General features: G+C 38.1%; 1 protein-coding gene across 2 annotated transcripts in view; it reads right to left on the reverse strand.

The window, feature by feature from the left end:
* Window positions 1-1,298: 1,298 nt before the first annotated feature.
* Window positions 1,299-21,884, reverse strand: part of LOC149259679 (uncharacterized) — a 79,756-nt gene continuing 59,170 nt past the window's right edge. For both annotated transcript variants that reach the window (XR_016257782.1, XM_089418925.1), the window contains one exon: window positions 1,299-1,906. The gene's annotated coding sequence lies outside the window, so the exon portion shown is untranslated. The remainder of the gene's footprint in view (window positions 1,907-21,884) is intronic.

A 21,884-nucleotide genomic window follows, 5' to 3' on the forward strand; every position in this document is an offset into this window, starting at 1 on the left:
GGACTATTGATCAAAGTAAGGTATCCCATTCCTTGGGTCATGCAAGCTATAATAGATAAGAGGAAGGGTTGTGGATTAGGATTTTTGTAAGTGTAAATATTCACTATGATCCTAGGAATTGAGCTATAAAAAGAAAGAATGGAATTAGCAATGGGATGAGCCCACCCCTCTGGATTCATAGCATCCACTTAGGGATGTTGTATGTTACAAAGAGTGCTTTTCCAATAGGGGAACATATGGTTTGGTGGAACATTCATCTTCCACAACCAATTGGTGGACAATTGGATATAGATAAGTGCCCATGGATATATGTTGAATAATTATGGTTTATGTTATTGTTTGAATTGGTTTCCAATGTATGTAGTTTTGATTACCTGTATTAGCCTACATTATAATAATAGTCCCATCACTAATAGAACGGTCTTATTATGTTACATACATCTGCATTATCATACCTACCAATGTTAATTAGTTAATAACTGAACAATGCAATATAGTAACCTAGCAATAATTAGTGTGACTGTGACTTTGGGTGACGAAAAGAGTACACCATATCATCAATGCGTACAGAAGGTACTAGGTACATTATAAAATGGGATCAAAGTGTATACAAGGTACTAGGTACATTATAAAATGGGATCAAGCTAGAGAATATATATATAGACCAAAGGTTAGTTATATATTACAATTGTGTAACAAGTGTTTGACCAATTTCTCCATGAGGATAATTGAAGAAAATATCTCTAATACAACGGTTAAAATCAATATTGAGCAAAGAAGAAAAACAAAAACAAAACTTTTAAATACATGGAGAATTTACATATTGCAAGCCGACTGGCATAATGCAGATTGCAGATTCAATTAGAACGTTTCTCAAAAGGGGAATGGCTGCATGAACTAATTCTTACAAACAAACAAACAAAAAGCTTATTCTTACAAACAAACAAACAAAAATTGACTCCGAAATTATTTCCTTCACATTGTAACATGATATTCACGATATATCTTGTGGCATCCCAGGTTTTTCTGTGCAGTCGGGAAGGCCAGCAGCCATTATGCCTTAACATATTTTATGGACACAAGTATTTAATGTATAGATGCGTCAATCAAATGAAATCAATTTAAACATAAAATTTGGAGTGTGAATTCTGTGCATAAGATTACCTAAAATTTTGCAGAACGCTAACTTAAATTTTGTAAATTGTCTTCCCTGTGTTGTCAGCACAGCATAACATAAAATGAATCACATAACATAATCTGATAGATAGTTTAGATATTCAATTATATTCAATAGCAGATTGAGGAAAGATAAGTAAATGGCCGTAAAATTGAATTCCAGCTAAGCAGCAAAGTTTATCGATTGTTTTCTTTAACACAACTTTTCCATCATTTTTCCATTTATCCCAATGGTACTCCGTGATAAAAAAAAAGCATCGAACACAACTCAGAAGCTTTCATGGAATACAATGGAGGCAGCAAGAGACCATCTACAGTCTGTTAATAGAAAATTGTCGATTCAATACCATGCAAGCAGCAAAAGACTATCATATATAGGCTTTCACGGCCTGTTAATAGAAAATTGTCAATTCAATACCCTAGATTGCAACTTGTACCAAATTACTAAATAGTAATCCCCAATATTATCACAAACACTACACCATGCAGATGTAATCAATTCAGTACACATTAAATTATCAACCATTTCCATCAAAACAGAATGCAGAATGCGAAGCACTGTCTAGCAAAATTCCTCTGAAACTATCAACCAAGAGAATTTTAATTCAATAGATAATTTCAAACAAAATGGTAATTATTTTCATTAGAAGTATACCACAACTGTCATGTTGCCACTCTTCACATACTGATAAGCCTGTTGAGATAAGTATTCTTGCATCTGTATCCTCTCCTGCACCACAAAGCATAAATATTTCTAGAATTAGATCAATGCATCCTTCTCCACCTTGCATCAAGGCCCTTTTCATAAGCTAGCAAAAAATGTAAAGTGAAACAAAGATGCTAGAACCTATAGATGTCCAAAAGGGGCGACAAACACCATCTTTACATAATCTGATTTCAGTCAGTGTTATTATGTATTACTGATTTCCATGGTCTTGCATCCCAAAACATGGAAGATGGAACCGAATAAATCAATAAACAACTAGACACATAAGTCACACAACATAAAACACGAACTATTGCATCTGCAAAAGATGATGAGTTCTATAACTCCAACAGGGAAAGAAGGCAAATCTGTCTGCAAAGAGGAATTTGGGGAAAGCAGGAGCCAGAGAGAGTTTGTAACTGAGATGGAAAAAAAAATCCTTGTAGATGGAGCTTAGGATCAGCCTCCAACAATTATGCAGACATTTGTGTTGTTCGAAGGATTGCAATTCACTGGGAAGGCATCATCTCAACCATCTTCAATGCGAGAATCTAATCAGTGCTTTTGGCGCAATGGTCAATCTCCCCACATGCTTTAAAATCCTGGGCCTTTAGTGTACTCACTTTAAATTGACTTTAGCATATGCCCCCAATCGGATAGCAAATACTCAGAGATCTTCACATCACCTGCAATCTTAAAGAAAAGCACACAAACAAGCAAAATTGGTAGTCGATACAATCACCCTACAGCTTGTCATCTGCTGTAGCAATTCATAAGAATGCAGCCTCCCAACTCACTTCTTTATCATTTTGCACCTTATAATTTGTCAGAATATCGTGACAAAACAGCTTGTAGAAAATGTCCCCAGGAAGAAGTTTGAGCAGTATCGAGGTCACAGAGGACCTTAATGAACTGAGAAGCCAACATCCAAAATGAGAAGAAAATGGAAGGGAAGAAGGAAAATCTAAAGGTAGCTGTGATGCCATCTCCTGTAAACTTGAAAATAAAAAGCAAAGAATTAAAGACGCTGGAGAGATATAGAGCATCTATTCTTTGTTACAAGGTGGAGAAAATATAATGAGGCAAAGTCAGTCTTGAGACAAGCTCCTAGTAAAAATGAAAAGCGTGTTCTTAGAAAAGTAAAATAAGAAGAGCACATGTTTCCTTAATCTTGGCCCTTCCTGTACCACAATGGACATCCCCTTCTAACTCTTGGCAGCTAAGTTGCTTTCAAATGGATATAATTTTTGTAAATTCTCAGAAATACAAGTTAAACAAGGCTATGGAAGTTTGTGCAAATCAGTATATATATATATATTTCTTATTGTTAGAAATACACAAAAATGGACAGAGATATGTAAGTATGTGATCCATATTATTATATGATATGGACATAAATACAATTTTAATGACCCTTGGTTTCATATTCCAAGAGGTCCCTTGGACTTCTGATGGCTGTTAAAGTTCACTTGAGGCTTTTCTCCTTCCTCTTAAGTGAATAATACAATTTACATAATCCCCTAAGGATACATCTCCAACACTTACGAAAGAAACTCAGCTGCCAAGAGTTAGAAGGGTGTAACAACTCAAGATTGCAAGCAATGGAAGAAGGGTGTCACTTGTATATATCAGATAAGTGACACAAGATTACAAGCAATGGAAGAATCTTAGAATTGTTGCACATGAACAGATTGTTGGCAATAAATTCATGATGGGTGTAGCAAGTATTCCAGGAACACTGGTCCAAAAAGATCTCCCATCACTACTTGATTGCCTCAAGTGTCTGTACACGTTTACCATATCTAAAATGCACTTACATGCTTTCGAGTAGAGAGATGATTATGGATTCAAATAGGCTAATCAAGGCTTCTTCTAGGCACAGACCTCTTGCAATAAAGCCAGCTTGCATTGATATTTTATTTCTGTGGACTAATCAACAGTTCCTTTAAGGAAAGGGTCCAAATGATCAAATGAGTACTTATCTTCTCCTAATCATGATAGTGACTTCTTGTAGTTTTTAAAGAAAAATGATAATAGGCTTAAGCAACTTCCGATAATAAGAGGAGAAAGACAGGAGCAAAAACTCATTTTAGTAGCATGGGAACAACCGTATAATACCATAGATAATATATATCGATGTGGATGATGGAACCATAAACTTGTTGATTTTTCATAGGTCTTCTATCTGATAGTTACTTCTAATGATATTCACTTTAAATTCTTTCATATTCGCACTAATCATTAACCAATTACACAGAAGATCTTCAACAATAGACATTAGGATCATAAAGAGACAGCCAAATCAAGAACACGAGCATTTACCCTGGGAAATGTTGATTTTTCAAGTGCAATAGATACAAGCACTAATTTCTGCAGTACTGATAATTACTTGTAATGACATGGATCTTCTTTTAGCAATTCTGGTTTATCATTAAGCAATTACACTTCAGAAATTCAACCATAAATATACAAGGGCAGTAGAGATAACAATGCACAAAGAGAACACAAAATATACCTTGGAAAAACCCACTTGGGGGAAAAACCATAGATAATATATATTGATGCAGATGATGGAACAATAAACTTGTTGATTTTTCGTAGGGCTTCTATCCGATAATTCTAATGATATTCACTCTAGATTCTTTAATATTCACATTAATCATTAAACAATTACACAAAAGATCTTCAATAATAGACATTAGGATCATAAAGAGACAGCCAAATCAAGAACACAAGCATTTACCCTGGGAAAACCCACATGGGGGAAAAACCAACAATACTTTTCTTAGAGAAATCATTAAGTTCAACATAGATACATCAAGTCATATAGCCCTGGACACACCTAGTCAACCTGACCTCTTAGATAAGTCAAACTTTTCATCAAACGATTTTGCCTAGTCCGCTTAGAACTCGGCCTCCTGCCTGCCACAAAATTTGGCCCTTTCTTGTCTTAAAGTTCGGCCCTTTTTCTGCCTCAGAGTTCAGCTCCTTGCCTCAGAATTCCGTCTGACCAGAAGATGAATTAGGCTGCCACATAATACTTCTTTTGGAGGAACTCAGCCTCCTCTCTACTCTTTCGTTGATGTACAGAGGATCTAAATGGGTTGCCTTGGATGAGAGATGAATGACACATATATATAGTCATCATGATGACCAAATGGGTGTGTCTAAGAGGGCAGATCAACCTAGACTTTTCGAGGGCCGACTTTAAAATTTGGAGGCAAATTTAATATAATTTGAAAATTCAATTTTCCCTCTTTTTGAGGCCAAGATGAAGAACATGTCGCATAATAATTATTTCAGGGGCTAATCAATAAAATGACATGAACAACATGTCTTACATTTTTATTATATATTTCAAGGGCTAAAACAATAATTATGAAGACCGACCATAGCGACAAAATTCAACACTCCCTCTTAGCTAGGGAGGTATTCATAATGACTATTTAGATGTTCTCATGTTGACAAATTTCTCTAAGAAAAGGTTATAACAATTCATCAACATCAGCATCATCTGATTACCATAATCTAGTCAACAACTTTGACACATGGTAAATCAACAGCATCAACATTATCCAATTACCATAATCTGGTCAACAACTGTGACACATGGTAAATCAGCAGCATCAATAAGTTACCATAATTTTGGTCGGTACCTCTTACCTATGGTGCATCATCCCAATAATCCTGACCGGTACCCCTGACACATGGTACATCATTTAGCATCAACTAGTCACCATGATTCTGGTTGGTGCCTCTGACCCATGGTATACTGAGTAGTCCTAGTTCACTATCATCCTGGTCAATCTCTTTGACTCGTGATGAAGCCCTAGGGACACACCAATCCATTTAAGTAATCTGGTCCCAAATCCAAAGGACTCACTCTAGGCCATGATGTTAAATGGGCTCACTCAACCTACCTGGAGAGTAATTTGAGCCTGATGGTGAAAGGCACCTACTCAACTAAGTGATCCTGGGCCTCTAGGACCATTTTTCCTAATCCGGTCAATATATTTGACACAAGAAGAATGATTGTCCTCTGTTGGACCATTCTCCCTAATCTGATCAACATGGTTCACACAAGGAGAATGTTTGTCCCTGATGTTATTACTTTGGACCATTTTCCCTAATCCTAGTCAACTTGACCTAGGGAGAATGACTCTCCTAGATGTTGCAGTCTCATCACTCCCTCTTACTGAGAGAGACATGCTCAATCACTCCAAGCTTGTCCTCATAGTATATAGACTTCATTTTTGGACAAAAGCTTTATCAGCAATCTACTAGACTGTAGAATAGTACCAAAGCCATATTGCTTCCTTTTGTAGCATGTCTCCGTACTAAATCACATTGTTCTTTGACCTATCATTATGGTCGTCACCTGCACCTGATCAAGATAATCCTACAAATAGCTTTTGAACCCATACTACTTCACAACTTACCAACCAAGTTGCAACATACTCGACTTCTGCAGCATTAAGTGCAACAGATGTATGTTTCTTGCTCATCCAAGAAATCATCACAGAGCCCAAACTGAAGCAATATCCTAATGAGCTCTTTTTGTCTTTTGCACTCTCTACCCAATCTGAATCTTGTGAGTTCCCGCAGTTGTACTTCATTGTTTGAGGCATATCTCATAACTGGCTATGCCTGGACCAAATGTACCATGTTGGTACTTCAACACATGTTGAGCCACATGTCTCGGCTCAACCATAGATCGATCGACTTCCTTCACTGGATGTATCATCATGGCTACTATCTAGTTACCCTAACTGGGTACTTTTTCTAAAACAGCTTCTGATGTGGAAATCTTGGTTTCTTCCTCTGCCACTGCCACTTTCTAGCATATTAGTTATCTAGCCTGACAATGTCAATGACAATCCATCATCTCGAACTTAGAGGTCAACCCTCTCTGAAGCTTAAACAAGGCTCTCTGATTGCTCCCTCTGTTACGGAAGCAATTCTTCCTGCCACAATTGCTCCCTTTGACACATGATTCATTATGCTTTCATCAAAAAAAAATCATATAGGATCAACTTTGGTCCATCAACCCAACGTGTCTGCTTGTGATCGTACAAAGCCTTCTTCAATCATGAGACTTCTTCTCGTGTACTTCAAAGCCCCGAGTTAACTCTATGTACACTTCTTCTTCCTTAATTACTTCATTGAGAAAAACGATCTCTACATCCACCTGGTGCAATTTTCAAAGCAATGATAATAGTTCTAACAAAAGTGTACCTGACAATTGAAGCAAACATTTTGTCATGATCCTCTCCCTCTTTCTGGGAGAACCTTCTATTCTCAACTCTCGCTTTGTACTTGTCTATGCTGCACGTTAGATCTTATAGATCCATTTGGAAGTCACCATTGAATTCTCTTCGACACAAACAAGGTATACTTCAAACTTGATGATTTGCTTGCTCCCTCTGAGCTCGAATCTCATCTAGTACAATATATCTCACACAAATCACTAATTCTAGGAAAGTCTTCTTGTCACCAGTTTTGCTTTGTTCTTCCATTATTTCCATCTGTTGCCAAAGCCTTAGCAACCTTCTCTATGTACTTGCAATCCTCACTAGGAGGTCATGGAAGAACAATTATAACTTGGCAAAGAGAAACAAAGACAAGAGGCTAACTAATAGTAAAACAACAATAATAACAAAGGAAGAGAGAGATATAAGGTACTTATCTTTTGATGATACTAGGAAATGTCAACTCCCTCTTGATCTTAGCCTTCTTGCATCCATCTTGCAAAATTATCATCGATCTCATCCACATCATCAACATGATGTCATTCCTTCCTTGCAAGAGCTAGAATTTCTTCTTTCAGCAAAAATGTTAATCCAGATCCAAGGTTTTATCTAGAAACCCTAGAGTTTTCACATCCAAGACTTCCATTCTTCTAAACCTTAGAATTTCAAAAATCCGTTTTGCAAGTCTAACAGACTTCGTCATGTGCAAATTTTGCTTTCCATATCCAAATGTCCAAAAACCATAGAGTCCCAATCCCTCAACAAACAATCAAGGATATTACAAAATGTGTCTTCATGATAGATCCACATCATACTTGGTATATGCTTTAGTGTTTCTAGCAATGATATTCTCACAACTCAGCTAAACATCAATGTTGACCGTTTCCAACTCAAGAGCTTATCATGGCAGTGGTAATAATAAAGACACATGAAGTTCTACATATTACTCATCTTTCTTAAGAGTACTTTTGACTCCAAACTCGAAGGACTTTGTCTTTTCTTCATTATAATCTTGTTCCATCATGGTGTGCTTTCTCCAAGTGATATATCTTAATGACAGTGATCTTTTTCCTCATTTCGAATCTTGGTTGTCTAGATTCTAGGACTGGGCATCCACATTTCACAAGTTATATCTTATCATCAGCATATGCAATGCATCTTCCAGGGCCTCGAGATTTACGGCAACAAATGATGTTAATACTTTACAAGTTTGTAGCTTCAACATCCTGCTCAATACATACAACATCTTCAAGGAAAAACATAGGTTCGTTATGTTATACTTCAAATGTTCAATATTGTATATGGATTTCCCTTAACTGGCCTTGTCTTCTCTTAAGCCACAATACGAATTATGATGACTTTCATGCTACAAATCCGTAGCATTATTGAAGATCATTTGAGAAGCTCATCGATGAACTTGTAGGTAAAAAGGACTCCTTTAATTGTTATCCTAACTATTCTTCAAGGATCCCTTGTGAGGCAACAAATTAGATCTTTGACACAGTCCTATGATAGTCCTGTTTAAATTCCTATGAAACAACTTTAATACAAGTCAAGCATATTCATTGACAAGGCTATTTAGAGATCATTCCTTCTAGCTAAAGTATAAGAGTATTTGATCCCAAATGAAATCACTATAAGCAAAGTGAGCGATGATACATACGTTATAATCCAAGCATCAATCTTCAGACTTTAGGTAGACCTTTTTATAGCTTTGCTTAGTCTCTTTGTATGTCTAAATTCCCATGTTTAAATTGCCATTGTGGTGTGCTTGCATGCAAACAAGAGCATGCTTGCTAGGTGGCCAAACATCCAACACTTCAATCTTGCCATTTATACTAAAGCATTTAGTCCTTTTCATACACTCTGTATTGTATCTTATATATGGGCATGAGGTTTAAGACATCAGTCCCAAGTCTTATGTACAGTGCCTTTTCTCATGCACAAATATTTTCAAATTTCCTTTTGGTTGCTTCCTCCAAAGTGACACCAACTCAACTCCTTGGAGCTAAGCATAAGTTATTCTCTCTCCCCAATAAAATCTCCCTTGACGAAGATATCACCAAAATCATAAGATGATGGGCCTAAACGCTCTAGAGAACTAGTTGCAACATCACACAATGTAGGGAAATGGGCAATCATCCAGAACCTCAAAGTAGTTATTCTAGATTCTTTTCCAACCGAGTGGGATTCCCGCTCTAGGGTTCCCAAAAGACAAGCCTAACAAGAGATGGGATAGAGTGCAAGCATCTCCATCAATTGTTGGAATGGCATTGGGTCTTTCTAGTCATCACCAAGTCTCGTATATGATGCTTTGAGGTCGTCAAATGTTTTATTCATCATTGAGACTCGTGACAGCTATGTTTGACCTCTCCCAAACATCATAGGGTACCATCAATTCTCGACATGTAAGCAAAAGACAAGGAGTTTTGGCGATATTAGGGGCTCAGGCAGAATTGCTTGTTTTGTTAGAGATTCCCTCTAGAGCATGATATCTTTAGTGGCCACAAATGAATTTTCTAGGTTTAAGTGGGTTCGGGTTATAGATGTCTCCCCACTCCCTAGCGACATTTACATTGCAGTCTATTACTTCCCTCCAACTTCTTCATCATGTGTTATTCATGACCCTGAAGGAGGTCCATTTACAGATTTGTATGCCAATATCACCCAATCAAATCACAAGATGACGAGCTCGACTCCTTAGAGCTAAGCATAAGTTATTCTCTCTCCCCGATAAAATCTTCCTTGATGAAGATCTCACCAAATCACAAGATGACGAGCTTAAATGCTCTAGACAAATAGTTGTAACATCACGCAATGCAGGGAAAATGGGCAATCATCCAAAACCTCAAAGTAGTTATTCTGGACTATTTTCCAACCAAGTGGGATTCCTGCAGTAGGGTTCCAAAATGACATGCCTAACAAGAGAGGGGGCAGAGTGCAAGCATCTGCATCAATTGTTGGAATGGCATTGGGTCTTTCTAGTCATCACCAAGTCTCATATATGATGCTTTGAGGTCGACAAATGTATTATTCAACATTGAGACTCATGACAACTATGCTTGCCTTTCCCATACATCATAAGGTACCATCAGTTCCCGACATGTAAGCAAGAGACGAGGAGTTTTGGAGGTATTAGGGGCTTACGCAAAATTACTTGTTTTGTTAAAGACTCCCTCTGGAGCATGATAACTTTAGTGGCCACAAATGAGTTTGCTAGGTTTAAGTGGGTTTGGGTTAGATATGTCTCCCCACTCCCTAGGGACATTTACATTGCAGTCTGTTACTTCCCTTCAACTCCTCCATCATTTGTTATTCATGACCCTAAAGGAGATCTATTTATAGATTTGTATGCCAATATCACCCAATATTATTTGTTGGGGAAGTTATCCTTCTAGGACTTCAATTCCCACACTAGATCCCTCCATATTCTTCTCCACGACCAATCAAAGGATGTATTTTGTACCCAGTAGATAGATTCAGCATCAATGGAGCTTTATTAACTATTAGATACCTCTCACAACCTACAATCAACACCTACAACTAGGAGAGTCTCATCAATTGTGGATTGTTAATGGGCCCCCATGTTTCCCAAATTCCCTCTTTTTCACATGTCGCCCTTATGGCGAAGAGGCAAGTGTTGTTTATTATGTCCTCTCTGACAAGAAGTTATTTTTATTCAACACTTGATTGTCTCCCTCATTCCCTTTACGAACCACACTCTTTTTTCCTTCTCTCTGGACTAACACCCTCCCCTCTCCTACCACCCCCTCCCCCCCCCCGGGTCACAGCTTTTGTTTCTAGGAGGGGGACCTAGACACCATTACTACACAACTCTGCCAGATGCACTCCCATTTGTTCAATAGTTCTCCTCACTAGACTTTGCTTCTACCAACTACATTTGTCTCTCATCCATCATTTGTGAAACAACCCTCAAGTCCTAACCCTCACTCCACCAGACCCACTTCCACAACCCCAAAAAGCAACTCCTGTCCTATGAACCACTAGTACGATGAAAAATGCAAGGCTCTCCACTGCCAACGTCATTACGCACTCACCCATTCTCACCCATCTTACCCCAACATCAAAGCATCCTATCATCATCTTCTCCGCCGCAAGAAACACCTCTTTGTCTCTCAAAGGAGACAAGACATGTGTCGCTCCTTTATTCACTCCCCTAAACATTTCTAGCGCATTGCGTTCCCTTGCCACTCCCTTCTCCCATCTGACCTTAACCTTGACTCCTTATTCTTGCATATATCCACCCTCTATGATATCCCTGGGGTTAAAATTCAAGTTACATCTTCACCTTCTTCATGCCTCTTGTTCATAGATAAGGACATCAAAGAGGCCATGTGGGTGATGAACAACGACAAAGAAACAAACAGGGATGGCTTCCAAGCAAAGTCTTTAAACACAATTTTCGTCCTCTAGTTCCTTACTTGGTTGATCTCTTTAACCATGTGGTCCATACAAGTTTTCCATTGCCATGGTCACATCACATCATTCACATGACTCTAATCCCAAAAACTACAGGACGATCATGGTGGGCCATACATTTTCGGAGCTCTATACAAGGGTTCTCCACTTGAAGGTCTCTAGGGAGCTTGTGCAGCAACATCTCAGAGCTAGAGGACAGGACAATTTTCAGCCTAAGCACCAAACTACTGACCACATCCTTACACTCAGGGCCATTAATGAGGAACCCCGCCATCCCTCTTTGAAATTTTGTTTAGGAACTTTCAGAAAGTTTTTGATTCAATCCCTAGGGAGGGGCTTTATTACAAAGACTCGGAGACACTTGCATCTTAGAGATTGTCAACCATCACACAACTATACGAGTTAGTCCGTGGTCGCTTGCAGAGAGCACATGGCCTATCAAATTTCATCTAGAGTACTATTGGGGATAAATAGGGTTGCCCCCTATCCCACACATTATTTGGAATCTACACTAACAAGTTGGAGACATGGTCAAATCACATCCAGGATGGCAATGGTTGCCTCTTACAGCATGTCTTAATTTCTATCATTTTGTTTGCACATGATGTGATCCTAGCCTTATCCCCAGAAGGATTGCTGCAACAGTTGGATGCCCTGGCCCTTTTCTGTGATCTTGATTAGTTCACAGTCAACCTAGCTAAAACCAACGTCATGATCTTCAATGCATCGAAGAAGATTCTTTGATCACCACTTCTTTTTCAAAGGTGATGAGATCGAGATCACCACCACATACACTTATCTGGGGTATTATTCATAGGTCTTCGCTTTAGTTTGCAGCATGGGCTTCAACCCCGAATCAACAAGGGCTATTGGTCCTTAGCTCTACTAGATAAACAATGTTTTCAATAGCATTCGCAGGACATATTATCCAAGATGTTGCTCATGGACACTCTTGTTCGCCCCACAGTTCTTACGGATATGAGGTTTGGGGTCCTGGTTTACTAGAGTTTGATTGGTCCTCAATAGAGAGAATTCAGACTATCCTCCTTCGATGCTTCATTCAATGCAAATAGAAAATTCCTCAACTCATCCTCCTCGTAGAGTTTGGAACTTACCCCTTTCATCTTGAAGTAGCGTTCACTCTCATCTTACTTCTACACAGTGTTCAAAGTTTTGTTGATACAGCACAGGGGCATGACAGATATCCATACTTGGCCTACTGCAAATTCAATTGCAATAGTGAATCCTTCAACTCGATCTCAATGTTGTTATATCGAGGTCTAACATCTCCTTACTTCAATTGGTATTATGTTGGACCGACTTCCTCCATTTAGATATTCCTTATGTGCACCCAACCACCTCTTACCAACCAAACAGGAGATGAATACAATCATTCTCAAGGACATCTACAAGCAATATGTACAACTCACTTAGGTAACCCCTCAAGGTGGGTTACATCCAAAGATGGCCTTCTATGTTGAGCACTTCATGATGACGAGGGACTAACTCATTATTCATCCCCACGACACGCTTTTCCATTCGATGCACACCCATCAGATTCCCTTAGGACAATTCAAAACTGGATCTTAATGTTGCAAATTGAGATGGACCACTAGATAGACCGCTCAAATAGAACTGCCAGCTATGTCATCTTTGAGAGATTGAGTCAAATGAGCACTTCATCTTTCGTTGCCCCATTTATCATGATATTTGTGGGAATTTCATTACGTGTTCAAGGGGCTCCACAACCCTTCCAACTTCTTCTAGTACTCAAACCCTTTACATGCAGACCCTCACACTTCGTACCCACACTCTCTAGCATCCTAGGGAGATCCTATTCAGTGGATTACTACTTTCTTTATGATGCTCGCATTGGCTAACGGGACTAAGAGATAGGTCGATGAAAACATTGCTTTTAACTCCTAAACAATGCAGACCATAGGGACCATCCCCCCTCCCAAAAGAACTCAAAGATGTCATCATACCATATACATTACCAGCAAGCAGATCAGATAACGTAGACATTAGCAGCAAGTTATTGCGGCCAAGGAATAGCACAGTAGAAGGTCCAAATCTTCCACTAGCTCTTATTCAAGATATTGTCCGATCTTGAGTTTTCTTCATTCAACCTCTAATGTTAGGAGAGGTAGATCTAGTGGATCATGACTCGGTCCCTAGATCTTTTCCCTCTACACATATCCTTCCCATTGCAACTATCCGCACTTGGATCCAAGGGTTTTCTCCTGTTATCGCATATAGACTTCATGTTTCTACTTTAATTTTTGTTCTTTATATAGGAGACTTTTTAGTACTCATGCTTGTATTAACATCATGGTACTTAACAATCCCATTGACCTAATTTTGTGGTCATTTGTTTCACACTAATATAATTATCTTATCATTGAAGAATCCCCCCCCCCCCCCCGCTTCTTTTGTGTAGGATTTGATTGTAATTCTTGTGGATATATCAATGTGAAACATGATTACGAGCACTCTTGTGATTTATGTCAAGCATTAAGAGCACTCAGAAGCCAATACCATTCACTTAAGACCCACTCTAGCCAACCAAAAGACAAATTCTCACGCAAACCAAAACTATGGGACAATGCCCAATCAAATCACTCAATGAAAGGGGTCATGTGACCTATGGGAAGGATTAGCAGTTGCTAGAGAGAGGGGGCGGAGAGAACGCATAGGAAGGGCGTATAGCTCATAAAAGGACATCATTGCTTAGTTGATACCCAAAATAATAGTGTATGGTCCCTCTAGTGAAGGGATAACCAACATATGGCCCAACCAATGATGAGTTGTGACCCAATGAAGGCATATGGCATGTGGAGGAAGTGTAAACGCATAACCAATAAGGATTTGTAGCCTAGTGAGGGAGTATGGGCTATGGGGAGTAAGAAAAACAACCAGCAAAACTAAGTTGAACTCAAGGGAAGAAATACCAATTTTTAGGAGAGAAAATTCGCTAACAACCATAAAACCAAAACAGCAACTTCCTACACATTTGAAACAGCACTGGAATGAGATCCATTGACATCCCATCTACCAAATAGATGTACAAAAACAATTAAAGCGAAACTAGGTTGGTTTATTAGCTTATCAAGATTGTATCTATAGAGAACAACCTCAAACAACAATTGGTGGAAAGTTCATCTTACTAAAACAACACACAAGCAACCATTAAACTACAAAGTAACTCCATTTCAGCTCATAGATAGAGAAAGCCACATAAAAACAAATAAATTAACATATAGAAACTCAAAATTTACCTTGGAAAACCAACATTCAATTGGCTTTAGTCAAGCTCCTTAGTATGCAACAATAGCTTGGTTACAAGCTCTCTTGTTCATCCTAATGCTCCTCATTGCAGTTCGGATAGTATTCCTCTTCATTCTCAACCAAAAAACCCCTCTTCACTTGTGAGGAAACAATACATAGGAGGTTGGCTCAACTTAAGGGGAAGGGGAGGCAACAAGAAGGTCAAACGTCCCCAACCCTTCATCTTCCCCCAAGATCATTTCTCCTCCTCTTTCTTTCTGTCTTTTCTACACTACAGAAGAGGTCTCACGAAATTTGTATTTTTTAAATACATGTTCTTTTCTAAAAATAATATTCTTCCTCTACATCTCATGTGCTTTCCCTATGATTTATTGAATGTAAGGGTGAACATTGATCATGATGGCATGGGGCCCTTCATGCCAACAAGCCATTCTCCTTCATTGTCTATAGCTTCAAACTTTATCAGTGTCGATCATAATAAAGCTTGTGCCAATAGCCAATTGTTCTTGTGCAGATCCAATTTGGATCCCAATTGGGAGGAAACTTGCTTGTAATTTGGTTCCTCTCATACCACTTCACCTTCCTTGGAGTATGTGCTTTGAGACCAATTTGCGACCTCTTTCCATTCTCTGTGAATTGGGTGTTCTTACACTGCAAAAATGTCTTCCTTCAAGTACTCCACATTCACCATAGAACTGATCTACATATAAGGAGGAAGTTTTAACCTAAAGGCATTCTCATTTTCGTGCTCAATCATGTCAAATGGTTTGTATCGCAAAGGCCTATGTTTCTTCATTACTCGTTGAAATCACTCCTTATGGAGTTGAAGCCACGCCTTATCTCCAAAATGAAATATTTGATCCTCCCGTTGCTAGTCATGCCTACCTTTATATTGTTGTTGGCTCTTCTCAAGTCTCTTTTGAACCCTTATATGTATCTGTTTGATCTTGTCCACAATTATGTTCACTATTTTTCATCCTTCCGCTAGTGATACACAAAATCAAATAGTGAAGGTGGTAAGCAGTGTTGCAAACATCTCGATAACATCCTGATTTTATCTCGAAATCACAATTTTTTTGGTCTAGCAGATGTTTGCCGATTTTTATCGATATTTTTATGGTATCTTAATTTTGCAGATGTCTTATCACTTTTTACGATTTTTTGGTTTTCCAGACCCTTGCCGATTTTATCCTGATGTCGATGTTCACAACATTGGTGGTAAGTAATTGAAACAAGTCATAAAAGGAGATTTGATGTAGAAGAATGGAGTGCTTTATTGTAGAGTGTTGATTGTAAATTAGTTGTTCATCCTGTGTCTTTGGATGTTTACTATTGTAGCCTCTCAACAATTGTACCAATGTCCAGTTGATAACCTTGGGTTGTTTGTCATTTTGGAAATGGAATGCAATGGAATACCTCGACTTGGTATCCATTTTCTCTGAAAGTGTTTTCTAAAATCTACACAAGAACCTGCTATCTTGATCAAATATGATGGAGCTTGGGAATCCAAAATGTACTCAAATTGTTAAACCCATTGATACCAGATGTTACACTAATACCAAATGTTGCAACTAGCAAGCTCTAAAATTGTGCTTTGAAACCACTAGCTGAGTTGACCAAGCTTTAAACTAAACTCTATGACTCAATCACCTAAACCTTTAGAAGATAACAAAAAAACAAAAACAAACAATGGCAAACAATGGAAAACACATAAAGATATGCACAGTACACAAAGATTTTTACCTTACAAACCCTTAACCAAGAAACCAACCTACCTTTGAGCTTCACAGCGCTTTATATTCTTCACCAAAAATTCAGACAAATTATAACGAACATCAACCTTGGTCCACACCTAAGGCCAATGTGTTCATTACATCACTTGATATAAACTCATCAATTCATCATTTCATATTCTTACAGCCTTTACATCATGCTCTATTTATAGCCATATTCTTACATAAGAAACACTAATTCATAGCACTCAAATCAGATACAAAAGGTTGAATCTCATCTGCTAAGATATGAAAATTTCAAGATTTTTAACCATTTCTGACAAAGTTCAACTATAGTCAATGACCTCTCAACCACCAAACTCTGTCGACCCTACAAGTCCCCAATAGCGATCACTTTTAGCTATTCCAAATCGACTTTTGTCGCCTACTCCTTCAACATATGATTGTGATCCTTGTCCCAACTTTATCGTCTGCCATCAACTTGACTCAAACATCTTGTTTATCCTTCTAGTCTATCTACCACAACAAAAGAGTTACCTAGTCTATTCACCTTGACTAGCTAGTGCACCGACTGTGCTCCAGTCAAATGAGTTTCCTCTACAAAGAATATAACACCTCAACACAAACATATAGCTAAAAAATAGTTCAACTACCTCGCATCCAAAGATCAACTTCTTATACGAAATGAGCACACACATCCTATTGAAGCAGTCCACCATGACAAACTAGCAGTCATGGCCTCTATGAGTAATAAGAGAACCTCTAAGAAACTCTATGGACATGATCTCCCAAGTACAATGGTATTTACAAGCAAATTTCCTATTGCTTAGCTTGCTAGTGCCACAAAGAATGCAAACTCTAACAAATTTTTCCACCTACTCTTGCATCTTTGGCCAACACACATACCACTGTAGATCTTCCATTGTCTTCATCACACCAAAATACCCAACAATTTTGGAAGTGTGAGCTTCTCTCATCAACTGAATTCTTATATCTTTGGAATGCACAAATTGTCCAACTTTTATAGTAACCAATCTTGGAGGTGATATTCATTCTCGTCCATGGAAATCACTGATCTCTTCTTCAAATGCTTGCATAATCCTATGATATCGCCATCTCCCTTGTAGTCTTCACTCAAAATTTCATGAGTGAAATGCTTGAGATGCATTAAAAATTCCAATTACTGTAATCTTCTTCAGTGGAAATTAAGAGAGCATGTCTACTAACCGATTTGTGGCTCCTTTCTTGCACTTGATCAATAGGTGAAATTGTTGCAAGATTCATAACCAATTGTAATGCCTCGCCTACTACATTTTTCTATGCCTTTACAAGTACTAATTCGGATTATGATTTATGTGTATGATGGGTCTCTTTTCCAGGGAGATAGTGCTTCCACTTCTTCACCACTTGTACAATCACAAAGAGCACCTTATCATATGTGGGGTAGTCAATTACTACTCCATGACACAACTCTAAATGGTAACACACCATCCTTCTCTTTGCATTAGCATTGCTTCTAATGCATACCCATTGGAATCTAGTTCAAGAGGTATGTCTAAGACCAAAGCATCGTTAACCATCTTATTCAAGTCTTCAAATGCTCATTGTTGTGGCTTGCACCAATGAATGTTCTTTCCTCTGGAGATCAAGGCATGCAATGGCACTACTAGGATGGAAAAAGTGTTGCTACCATGGAAAAGTATATAATGATTCCTCAAGTATTGGGTTGATCCCATGAAACTCCTTATGTCACACTAAGAGGAATAGACCATTGGGTGATCATTGCAATCTCTCCAAATCCATTCTCAACTCTCCTCCACTAATCATGTGTCCAAGATATATCAAGTACATCTTCCTGAACTCACATTTCACAAATTGGCAATCAATTGATTCTTCCTTAAGGCATCTAGTACCTGCTTCACATGTGAGAAGTGCTTTTTCCACGTATTCTTGACAGTGCTTCATCAAGAGTGTCAATGAAAGGAGGTTGTACATCATTCATTAGTTTCATGAAAGTTGTAGGGGCATTACACAAACCTAAAGGCATCACTAACCACTTGTACAAACCTTGTTTGCTTTTGCATGTGGTCTTTTACACTTCTTCTACTTTGATCCTCACTTGATAGTAACATGATTTGAGGTTTAGCTTGGTCCAGAATTTAGAATGTTACAACTAATTCAACAAATAATCAATCCTTGGCAGAGGAAATCTATTCTTGATGTTGATTTTGTTCAAGGCACAATAGCCAATGAACATTCTCCAACTTTCACACTTCTTTGGTACCATGATGATGGGTGAACCACATAAGGTACTCGGTAGGATGACTCCATGCTCCAACAACTACTATAGTTTCTTCTTCACTTCATCCACTTCAATGATGGATTGTCTATACAGACCAATGTTAGGCAGTGGTGATTTCGACAACAACTAAATCTCGACCTCAACTCTTGCTTAGGTGGTAGGCCCTAAGGCTCTCAAAAAACTTTCTTGTAGGCTTCAATCAATTGTTGTGGTTGTTTGTTACTTGCCACTACATCCTTCGAACGATACCTTCATTTCCACCTCGTTGCCTTCTTGGTGCTTTCCTTCTCTCAAAAACAGCAAGACATCTTCTTATTGCCCATTATTCTTCTACATAATAAGTGTTGATCAAGGAGAGCTTAATAGAAAATCGATTAGGGCAGCGTATTAATTCATCTTTTCCTAACTTTGACATTATTTGTGACATTATGTTATTCTTCTTTTGTTTATGCTTATGTTCTCATCATTGAATATTTGCCAAAAAGAAAACAATGAAGATCACATGAACACAAGATATAGGCTCCAAGCCAAGGCAAAACCCCTCCAAGGGGAAAACCCAAAAAGAACCTTTCTTCTTATAGAATCAAAGGAGACTTCCAAGACCAAACCCTAGACCAAGGCTCCCACCAGGACCAAGTCAACCAATCCGCCTTTCCACAAAAGGTCTTCAAAGATAGTGAAGCAGAATCTCTCCAAGAAGAGGCTCTTCTAGCCTTTCGATCTCACAAACACAGTATGTTATCTCTTCCTGCAATTCAGAACTAAGGAAACCCTAGAAGAACCTAGGGACTTCACACGTGGCAGCAGAGATGAACGAATTTCAAATCTTCAATACCTTTTAGGGCAGACTTGCTTATTCGCTGGGCTCTTCTAGCCTCTTCGCATCCTTCGCTAGCCGCAGACCATATCCAAAATGCAGTGTGCTTATGTATATAGCCTTCCAAGTGGCTCTTTAAGCCCACTCTAGGTTGACTTTAGTTAGTTGGCCGACTTGTTCTTGGGAGCCCTCTAAACACTTCCAAATACAAAATAAATTTTCTTTTTCTTGATACAAGTGCCCGCAAGGGTCTTTTACAAAGTGACAATGACTCTTGACTCATGACAAACCCTAGGAGCATTTAATGGATGCTTGACCTAATGACACAATGACTTGAGCATGAAACCTGTGCTTTACATAAATCATTTCCTTTTGATATTTACATCATTTTTCTTTCTTCTTTTGATAGATACATAAGAATTACATCATGAGATGAGTCAAATGACAATTATGAAGACCGAAACTAGTTACGTTCTTCAACAGAGTTTGGCTTTGTTCTTGTCTGCATTTATAGTATATGCCTTTCCATCCTTGACTAGCATATACAAGTTTTCTCTCCTCCTCAAGATGGTATCTCTCACGTACAAGTATGAGCTTCCCGAGATGACTCTACATACGTCCAATAGAACCATATCTACAACCAATTCGTCAACAAAGGTCTAATTGATTGCAAGATTCAATTTGCATTATTTGTTCACTTTCAATTCCACATTTTGCCTTACCCAACCTAGGGGGTATCGCTACAAATGATTTGTCTCTAACATAGGCTTCTCAACCAATTGTGCAAATATCATGTTGGGCTACAAAACAGCATCAAACAAACAATTCCTCTTACCCTATTTCATGTGGATTTTGATGCAAAACAGTTGATTATCTCCTTCTCCTCCTTGTGACTGCAACCAACTAATGCCACCTCTTTCCAAAATTATTGCCACTAATTTTCCTTTCCAAGCATGAGGTATCGTCCAACTTTTCTTCAGCGTCCACTCAATGCCTTCTTTTTCTAGAAATGTTTGGGGCACTTCTTAGGGTGCAATTTCTAATATCCCTCCTTAGTGTCCCTTTCGATCGCATCCTTTTCATATCATAGTGGATGTTGCTCCCTGTGCCATTCCCACAATCTTCTTCTCAATCCATTTTTTCTTATTTTTCTCTTTCTCTACTACTATGGTTTCATTTTCCTATGCATGCTTGAATATTTCTTCTACTCGTCCCCCTTCAAGTATATTGTGTTTGAACACTACCCTCATCAATCATCTTTCACCTAAATAACATCAATTGACAAGGAATCTTAGGTAGCAATGCCTCCATGTACTTAATTAGCATATATGGGCTTTTAAGAATATTAAGAGAAAATTTGCGTGGAAATCATTTTATTTATTTCCACCTCAACACTTTATTTATTTCCCTTTTTTATCATTTTTTCCTTTGATTTCATTTATCATGTCCCTTTTCTCTAGATATTCATAAACAAACATGGAACATAGGGCTATGGGCCTTTTTAATGAGATTACATAGCTCTAGCTTTGTTTATTTCTTCATTTTAATTTTTCTTGTGTTTCGCGACTAAAAATAATTGCTTTTCTTTGAATTAGGCTTACATCATTACTTGTTCTTTCTTGATTAGATCTTGTTGGAGTACATTTGATAAGTCAACCATGAGTGGGAAATATTTTTTCTTTTTTCAAATTACTAGAGAGGAAGTGAGAAAAGGAAAATTGAAAGTTGAATCCCAAAATGATATCTAATATAATGCACTGCGTAAACCCCCATACTTAAAATTGAAAGTGTTAAGTATGATTAGGATATGAGGCCCGCTAACTTAACCAAATTATTACTAGTACGATTAAGCCCAAGTTTTGATGACACTTATTAGAATATTAATTTCCCCCATGGTGCTACAAAGAAAAACGCAAAATTGTAAGTGTTTATGAAGTGTCATTAGATTACAACTTGATGTTACCACATTCATGACAAGTATAGAGGTTATAGTACCAGTAACCACATCTAAGTATTAAACCCATGCAAATGAGAACATGACCATGCGTAAAGAAAGCATAGTGCATCTATCAATTAAGGCAAGAGGCTAGAGAGAGTTGGCATACCATGGCCAAAGAATCTAATAATGAAGGCTCTGTGACTAAGAACAAGGAGAATATCTATATCTAATTGG

The sequence above is a fragment of the Pinus tabuliformis genome, chromosome 6 (assembly GCF_031772625.1).
Source record: "Pinus tabuliformis cultivar Carrire ecotype Pingquan chromosome 6, CPIR1, whole genome shotgun sequence".
Lineage (NCBI taxonomy): Eukaryota > Viridiplantae > Streptophyta > Pinopsida > Pinales > Pinaceae > Pinus > Pinus tabuliformis.